The following is a 9561-nucleotide window of genomic DNA, read 5'->3' on the forward strand; positions in this document are numbered from 1 at the left end:
GCGTATCCTGTCTGGAGATAGTCACTGAATTACTAGATTGGTCATACGCAAATCGTAAATGGCTAAGCAGGAACACACGCAGACAAGGGCAACGATGGGTGAATTAAATAGTGGAGGCGCCTGTTACATCTATTTATTATAATTTCGGCAGACAATGAAATAATAAAAACGTTACTTTATCGCCTTTGGCGTATGATTTACATACTCTTACACACATACGCAACGAATAATGTCAACAACCGATCAGTAGGTAATGGGAATCAATAATAACACGGTAACGGGTTATATGTGGATTTTTGGAGATAAAATTCTGTATCATCTTGATGATTTCGTAGTATTCTATATATTGGCTGTCAGACTATGTAAAGCTAAGTCAATCGGTGTCCAATCCTTTGGATTTTACTTTATTCTAACTGGGGGGATAAAAGCGGTTGGAGTAAGTAGACAATCTTTTCTAGTGAGTATACAGACAATAAACTTGCTTCTATCATAAGAATGAAAACTTTAGCACAATGATTTCTTTCGGGTGTATTAAATTAAAGGGTATGGCTGTAATGTTAATTTTCATAAAACCGAAAGAAAATATTATCATCTTTAAAAGATAACAATACTCACATTAGGACGTCATACTACGCCCTACTTTTGCGTATATGGATAATTTTATACAACGCATTTTATAGTTTTATAGTTAGCAATCTATGCACACTAATGTTGAAAAAGTATAGAAGGAAAGTAGGAGACTGTAGTAGTACACAATCGTATATTGTTAAGTTCAGCTATTTGCAAGTTACCGAAAAGCTATATTCACAAACATATGCTCTGGTTATATTAGTGGTAAGTAGCCGAGAACGAGCGGAAGCATGTAACAAACACAAACACGCAAAAGTACGAAAAATGCAACTATAGCTCCATCTATTACATCAAGTTGACTGCAAAGACACAGTGTTTGAATATCACTATTGTAATAAAATTCTATGCTCTCCTGCTCATATGACACGTGTCAAGTTAGCTGACATAACAGCGGCGTTACTGTACCAGGTGGAATTAATACTATGCTAGACTTGTTTCATAAGCCGCGTTCACACGTAGCAAGAAATCCGGTATTTAGCGTTCACATCAGGCAAAATGCGCGGTCCAAGAAATACGGTATCTATACAGATCCGGTATTTCATGTAAATACGCGGCTTTCCAGACCCCGAATAATTTGCCGTGCTTGAGAAATACCGGATCTCTTGGATCGCGCATTTCCTCGTGTGAACGCTAAATACCGTATTTCTGAAGCCGTGTATTTTATAGACTGGTCAGGGCTCGACAGTTCCAGTGTAATGCGAGTGGAACTGTCGAGCGCGGACCAGTCTACGTATTTTATCGGACATGTGTGTGGCATTGCATTGTTTATTATTCGCACTTTGTTCGCGATTGATTCGTTAAAGCAGCCTCGCATGCTACGAAATACCTATTTCTAAGCCGCGAATCAGCGTGTGAAACGCTCGGCCGCGTATTTGTCTCAGATTCGGTATTTCGCAAATACCGTATTTCATAAATACGAGGTCTCGTGTGAACGAGGCTTATAGGATAGTGTTCAAATTCCTTAGAGTCACAACGAGACGTTGACGAATACGAGGCTTCGATAACGGGCAATGCCTGGATGGCAGTTATACTAGCTAGCGTTGTGAGCAAAAGAAACTATATGGTAGAAAAAAAGCGTATCGCTCTCGTGGCGTGATGCAAATTCAAAAAGTCCAGCCTAGATTTTAAATTTTTAGTTTGTTGTCGGTTTCCTGTGGCGAGAATTGATACGCGCCAGTACGTGGGCGTTTTATGCACGTAGGCAGCGAACCTCCCGAGCGATCGACGAAGTTGATCTAATTCTTGTGAAAAGGGGGGACGTTGGTTCATATGTAATATTTCATATCACAAAGGAATCGGCAGTAATACGTCTAGCCGTAGCATTCGTGGTGTTTTTATCTGCGAGTCGCAACAACTGATATTTATCGATCGTAAGGCTACGCCAGTAATACGTAAACGCAAGTCTCGTTATCGGACGTGGGCACACGGTGCCCTGTCCAGTGAGCACGATTCTGTGCTGCGGGTCCATCATCCCTTCAACAAGACGACCGGAGCTCTTCAATCGGCACCCTTGCATTGCGTCCAAGATTCATCTGGTGTTCAGTCGCACAGTGGAAACAAACCAAGTCACCATTGCTTACACCAGTACCTGAGCCGTATTGCGGTGGACAGGACTTCATGACCTTTCGGTAAAGTACTGCCCGCAAGTTTTATCGCCCAATTCACCCGCTATAAATTGTCAGACATATACTTATATAATATACTATATTCTAACAGATAATATATAAGCTATTCCACGGAGTCAACGATAATTAGAAGAAAGATTGTAACGATCAACATAAACAGTTGCGCTGTTACTTTCCGCTGGTAACACTTAGACAATCTGTGTACAAGACTTTCTATCGTCGCGTTCTAACTTAAAATAGGATCTATAGAGAACCCGTCCAATTTCAGCACAGCGAGCTCTCCGACCGATGCTCAAATCATCATCAGTGACAACGCGACGTGCTTCCGTGGCGCGGATTAAAACGACTATCCAAGAGTTCTACCCAATTAAGCAGACAAATCGATCCATACTCCACCACGCGCGCAGTGAAATCTGAAGACTAAAAGTATGAGGTTAGCTGGAAGTTTGGACCTCCAGCTGGACCGCACCATCAAGGACTAGTTGAGAGAATGGTGCAGGAAGTCAAAAGAAGGCTCCCATAGACAGCTATGGTGCAGAAATCGGATAAATATCCATTTAATCGCAGGTGGGAGATCGACCCTTCTCGCGATTGATCGCTGACTTCAATGAAACTAGGTCGTCCTATCTCCGCATCCTCCGCTTCTCCATTGGACGAACCGCCAATAACGCCGAATCATTTCTTGATTGGGAGAGGCAATCGTCGAGTGCAGCACACATACACTGCGCCGGCAGTACATGGGGAATACGCGATAAGCGCATGAGAATATCTGCTGCAATAGCATTCGTCATGAATTCTGCGTCGCATTGGAAATGTGTCAACGCTGTTCATAAACTTATTCATCACGTCACGAAGTGTGCTGTCGACGCTCTACGGCACCAAAACACCCCTCCGTGCCTCCCACACAGATAAACTTCTCCTCGGTCTAGTTAATGAGAAATGTCGAAAGCGCCAGAACCCCTAAAAAGGCGTACTAAATGCCAAGAAACTACCGAAGGATGCATCATATATCGTTATGCCCGGCAGCAATTGTATGACTACTGTATCGGTGGCCCAGTGCCTGGACGTAACAGATTCGGCGATCGCTTCAAATCCTGTAAACCTCCCATGTATACGTGAAGTCTCGTCATGGTGCATTGAAAAAGAATGACGAGAGACCCGACTATAATCCCCTCACTATAACTCTGTTGGAAACTCTAGTATTCGGCATCATAAAAAACAGGTCGAGTATGGCGCTAATTCCTTAGGACATTCCGTTAATAGTATTCCAGTGAGTAACAATAGCCCCGCGTGTTGTGCCGCATTAGTCACTCTTCGCAAATTATGTTGTGCCTATAAAAACATTCTAGACAATCGTTTCGACGTTACCCGTGTGGCGCGATTATATATTCGCCCCAGAATTGCGAGTGTGTTTAATTCGTTTATCGCCAGTCGCGTCGCAAAACCTGGCTTTTCGCGTTTATGTTGCATTCGCATTTGTGAATCATGTATCACATGTATACTATAATCTCAAGTAATTCTTTCGAGTATGAGTATTCCGTCTGAACATTTGTTTGTTGCAGTGTTGAGTAAAGTGACATTTGGACTATATACAGACTTTTTGTCCCGACATTCCTGTCGGATGATGTCCCCTGGTGTCATGATAATCGCCAGTGTAAAAATTATTTGAAAATTGCAGATACCCAGATACCCCCGGATATTACCGCAATAAGAATAGACGGGCTTTATTACGTAAGCTGAGCCGCACTATAGCACTCTTGTTTTATAGTATGTTTTCGCTTGTGTTTCAACACGATTGAAAAATTATTATTATTAATGATATATCGATTCTAAAGATATGTCTTATTCTTCAATGTGTAGTGGTTTAGTACAACACTACATGGACAGGCAATTCGCGTGAAAAACAAGTAATTTGTCATGATATTTCTTTCCGGTCTATGCTCGTTCCTACCTTGTGTCCGAAGCCAGAACATAATTGCCGTTTAAGAAATCGCGTAGAAAGGCAATTTGAAAGCAGCACTTGCTCGCCCTACAAAACCATTAAAAATATATTTTTAATTATTCTCGCACCAGGAAACGTCAAGTTCACCCTGGAATTTATGCTCGTGGGGTGTGGGACTGCTCAGAGCTTCAGTGAGAAGTATCAATCACTCCTCGTTAGCGATAAATGCTGGGTTTGACCTTTCGTCAAACATATAGTCTTTCTTTCCAACCATCTTCTAACTTTCAGCTTTTATTTCCACAAACGTTAAATATCGAGACTTTCTTCTTTAACTGTGTTCTATAGCGTTTTTTGAGTTTTTTACTTTGATGGGGATGGTAGCTGTGAGGACAGAGGGAGGCAGTAGCGTGGAAGCAGGGGGGATGGGGGCATTGTAGTGGCCACGGGGAGGCTGATTGAGTGTAGTTAGATATTCATTGCGCTCTACGACGTGGCGACACACTGGGCTATCGAGCGAATGTATCGTGTACGATCTGGAGCTCAAGTTGTGTTGCGTTCGCGTAGTAAAATCGTAGGTATAGTAGGTAGTAATGACGAATTTCCCTTGTTTAATTGATGGTCCACGGCTGCTTCCCTATGTATCTACTCCTGATATATATATATTATATTTTATTTTTTTATTTTTTTTTAAATCTTGATAGTTGCCTAATTTCTATAACTATAATTGTCATAACTATTGCATGGATAAGAGTGTCTGCTTATAATGAGCTTCTCATGCATTCCTGTCTTTTGTCAGCAAGAACCTTCCTCTTAATGGTCAGAGTTTTTCTGTTTTCAGTACGACCAGATCGACAACGAGCACAAGGGACTTTTCCAGGGTCTTTTCGATGTTGGCGTGTACCCTGGCAGCGTTGAGACTCTGAGGAAGTGCAGGGAGCTGATGGCTGCTCACTTCGCCTACGAACAGGTTAGGCGAGTTTCGAAATTAGTTATGTGTAAACTCACAACGTCCGCGGAACGATTCCGTACATTTCTTCGTGAGTGTTTTTTCTATGCACGCGACGCTGAAGTTAGACCGTAGACCAACCATTGTGATGCCAAGATGAAGCAGATGAATGAAGATCAGGTTTGTTTGCTATTTCGTTATTTGCTAACTAATGATTTGTCGTGTTGCAGTCGATGATGCTGAAGGCTAGCTACCCAGAGTACCCCCACCACAAGGCTGCTCACGATGGCTACCTGGCTACTCTCGCCAAGATGGAATGCCCGGTCAACGCATCCGACGTCGACTACGCCAAGGACTGGTGCGTTTCATTGGAGATTTTCTCGCTCTCTTTATATTACTACTATACCCGGAATAATACGAAACAGAACACTGCTCGCAAGAGAAGCTAGTTCGGTAACTTGTCCTGTGAATCATACTCGCCACTACGCAGAAGTCAACCCCCCCCCGCTAACCGCAATTCTTAACGTCTCTGTGTTTTGTTTCGTGTGCTAATGTTGATTTAGAACGTATTTCAATTGATAACTGACAATAACATTAATTAAATTGAATAACTAAAATTAAAAATTAACAAAATATAATTACAATAAATTGAGTTGATAACTCGCAATTGGTTGTCGTTGCAGGTTGGTGCAGCACATCAAGACCGTTGATTTCCCATACAGAGGCAAGCTGTAAGATGTGCCCGATTCCACATCATTACTCATCTACCAATCGCGACTATGTACGTCCTATCCACGCGCCTTAAGGAATTATAGGCTTCAGTCCCTAACTCCTTTACAGACTGTTACACATATGGCCTAAATTCTAATTTAGAGCCGCAATCCTTCGGAATCCTTTCTGAGACTTCTGGCAATTCATGGGGTTTTCTAAATTGTTGGGAAAAATATTTAACACGCCGGTATCAATCTGACGGTACACGCAGACCTGTTCTCTTTCTAATTTTCTTGTTAAAAACACACCCAAAATTATACGTTTGATTTTCTAATTGATATATTTTGGAAATAATAAACAAATCAAGTATTGTACACACGGTTGCATTTGCTTTATTTATCGAATAATAAAATAATTATTTATTTATTTAATGTGGACGCGACGATTGTGACAACAAACAGCAAGATATTAAGTTAGTGCTATGAGACAGTAAGACAAAAGGCGATATGAGACAATAAAACATAACATAGGATATGAGACTATAAGACAAAGGGTATTATGATACAATAAAACATAACATAGGATATGAGACTATAAGACAAAGGGTATTATGAGACAATAAAACATAACATAGGATATGAGACTAAGGGGCATAAGACATATATGACATATATGAGGGCGTAGTGCTGTGCACAGTGCAAAATCAGATAGTGTGCGGCTAGCATAAGACATTACAAGGAACATGAGAATATAATGCATGACGAGGGACAATATAGACAATAGAACGTAATAACATAGTGTAGGGGGGAAGCTTTTGGGTAGAATTTTGAAACATTGCACGCGTGTACTAAATGAGGTCCTGAAGATTTTATGATATAGAGATCCGAAGTGATGACGTCACGGTGGCATGACAACGAACCCACTGGTTCTAAACAATCATTATTATATGCTCTGGCAACATTAACTGCGTGAAAATGGTGTCGTGTTTTGTACCCGATTGTAACCATCATTCTGAGAGTCATATTTGTAGTTTTTATAGATTTCTAAAGGATGGAAGTGAAAAGCAACAACAACAACAACAACAAAATAAAAAATAAATAAAAAATTAAATATTGTAAGATCGACTTGCTACCGCTGCTTTACCGCTGTCTGCAGCGAACACACTCGTGTTTTACGTACGCACAACATTTTCACACAGTTAATGGAGCCGGGATGGAGCCAGTGGGTTGTTTAGAACCAGTGGGTTCGTTGTCGTGTTAATTTACTTCCACCAGTATATTAAAATTAATGACTGATGTGTCATTATTCTTTATTTAGCAGGAAAAGAGGTTTTGTCAAAAGATTGCAATTATGATGCCTTAATAATGTTCATATGCTTTATTACCAAACGTAGCACAAAATTGAGGCAATCTTGTATTTATGTGTTTTGTTCATGCAATCTTTACTTTGCATTATCTGAATCATATTTTATTAAATATACGATATTTAATTATATTATCATATTTATTATACATTACTATTATTTTTCTTACATTTTTCTGATTATTATTAATATTATTATTATTATTATTATTATTATTATTATTATTATTATTATGTCAGGACAGTATTCTGAGGAAACTCCCTAAAGGGGGGGGGGGGGTTCTCAGAGAATTATTTGATTAAGATAGGCCATTACTATATTAGGCCATCTTGGAATTTCCATTGTTACGGGCGTTACGGAAGAAATTCAGCTTGCCACTATATATGAAATCATTTAGTATACCTTATATACATCATATATGCCTTTTTGCTTTTACCACAAAACGCACAATTCTTTCCCATATCTGCCGAACTAAATACAGATGTCTTCATCACGCGCGATCAATCTCCGCGCCAAGTAACAGAATGACAGTACTACACGTTCAGTAGATCACTTTATATTAGTATATACACCATACATTACTCATCAGGCGAACAAAGAGCAGTGCACTGTGGCGTTGCCTTTCAACAGTTGCATCTACTATGGCACTCTTTTTTTTTACATCCACAGTGAACCAGTTTCTGGCAGCATTTTGCTGCTTTGATGAATGTTGTCCAAATTAGCGGTAGATCATTCCCTCAAGTATCCAGTCTCAGTGGCGCAGAAAAGTAGTCTAAGAAAGACAAGGCATAGATAAATTGCATTGCCCCCAAATTAGCATCGCCGCAAGATGTGGCTAATCTGGTAAACACTGAAAAGCGAACTTAAGATTCTGTCACAATATCGCCTGTGATGCTGGGATTCCTTCTATTGGTCGACCTTTTTAGGTGAAAAAACGTTTTCGAGCATCATTCATCTAAAACGATATGAGAACAAATTTGACTTATGTGTGTAAAATGTTGGCATGTATTGTATATTTGTAAGATTGACGCGTTTAACTAAATCTTTGATCTTTATTGAGGCGATACGTTACAAAAAGAATATATGTATATTATAAGAAAAACTCAATTTTCCATAGATCCTATATGATCCATAATCCATAAACGCTCAACTATTAAAACCCATTAATTATCTACTGTATGTGAACATACTTTTAAACGTACTTCTATATGTTTATAACTTATTATATGCAATTATTATAACTTTTTTACAAACTATTAAAACATTTTGAAAACGTTATTATGCGCGTCTAATAAAGTTGTGATTACCTTGTACAATTCACTGGAGCGCTCGTACAACAACAAATCTCTCCAACACAACTGTGTGAAGATATTTGGCTCAGCTTTGCCAGATTGTAAGATTTTAGATTTTTATAGCAATTTCGGCTTAATTCAGCGCGTCTATTTATCCGCGTCGATTTTATTGAGATGCCTTCGTGGCCTAGTGGCTAGGTAACGTATACTGTCCATTGAAGGCTGTGAGTTCAATCCCCGGCCGGGGCGCGAATTTGCGATTCCCAAACCGTATAGCTTTGGAAGAAAAATTCAGCAACGTGATTGGCTAGAAAATTTTAGGACACGCATTATTAGTCAACAAGCTAATATATTAAATTATAAGCTAATATTATAAAGAAATATATTTAATTCAGAACATAAACAAAAGTTACAGAACAAATAAATGCAGAAACAAATAAAATACAAAGAAATACATAACGCAGAAGAAAATAAAAACACCATATGACGTTCGAACGCGGTACCTTAGGATCACGAAGCGAAAGGTCTAGCGTTGACCAACTGATACAGATACTAAATACGTAGATATAGAAATCAGTTAACCCTAACCCTAACCCTAACCTTAACCATAACCCTAACCCTAACCCGAATCCTAACCCTAACCCTAACCCTAACCCTAACCCTAATTCTAAAATAAAACAAAATTAGCCAAAAATAATAAGAAATAAAATAAATAAGCCCCTGTGCAAAATGCGCGATGGTGTGCGTGCGATAGTGGGCGTGTCCTAAACATTTTCTAGCCAATCACGTTGCTCAATTTTTCTTCCATAGCTATACGGTTTGGGAATCGCAAATTCGCGGCCGGCGAAGTGAATTTTCTCAAGGTGTAAAAACCTGGCTTTCAACATTGGAGACTGTGAATCTCCCGTGGCTCAGATGACCACGTAAAATGGCGGTCCCGTCTCCGGTAATACGAAAGGTCAATGGGGACATAAAAGAACTACTGAGGGCGCAAGAACAAACTCTGGCTATGACCACCCTCAGTGCCATTCAGTGCCTTTCACTATAGCTAT

General features: G+C 39.8%; 1 long non-coding RNA gene across 1 annotated transcript; it reads left to right on the forward strand.

Annotated features, from left to right (window-relative positions):
* The first annotated feature begins 5012 nt into the window (after window positions 1-5012).
* On the forward strand, window positions 5013-6230 carry LOC106806786. The gene is made up of 3 exons (XR_001393585.1): window positions 5013-5164; window positions 5374-5501; window positions 5827-6230. It is a non-coding gene; the product is annotated as an uncharacterized LOC106806786 (long non-coding RNA).
* The last annotated feature ends 3331 nt before the right edge of the window (window positions 6231-9561 follow it).

The sequence above is a fragment of the Priapulus caudatus genome, unplaced genomic scaffold (genome assembly GCF_000485595.1).
Source record: "Priapulus caudatus unplaced genomic scaffold, Priapulus_caudatus-5.0.1 Scaffold9, whole genome shotgun sequence".
Classification (NCBI taxonomy): domain Eukaryota; kingdom Metazoa; phylum Priapulida; class Priapulimorpha; order Priapulimorphida; family Priapulidae; genus Priapulus; species Priapulus caudatus.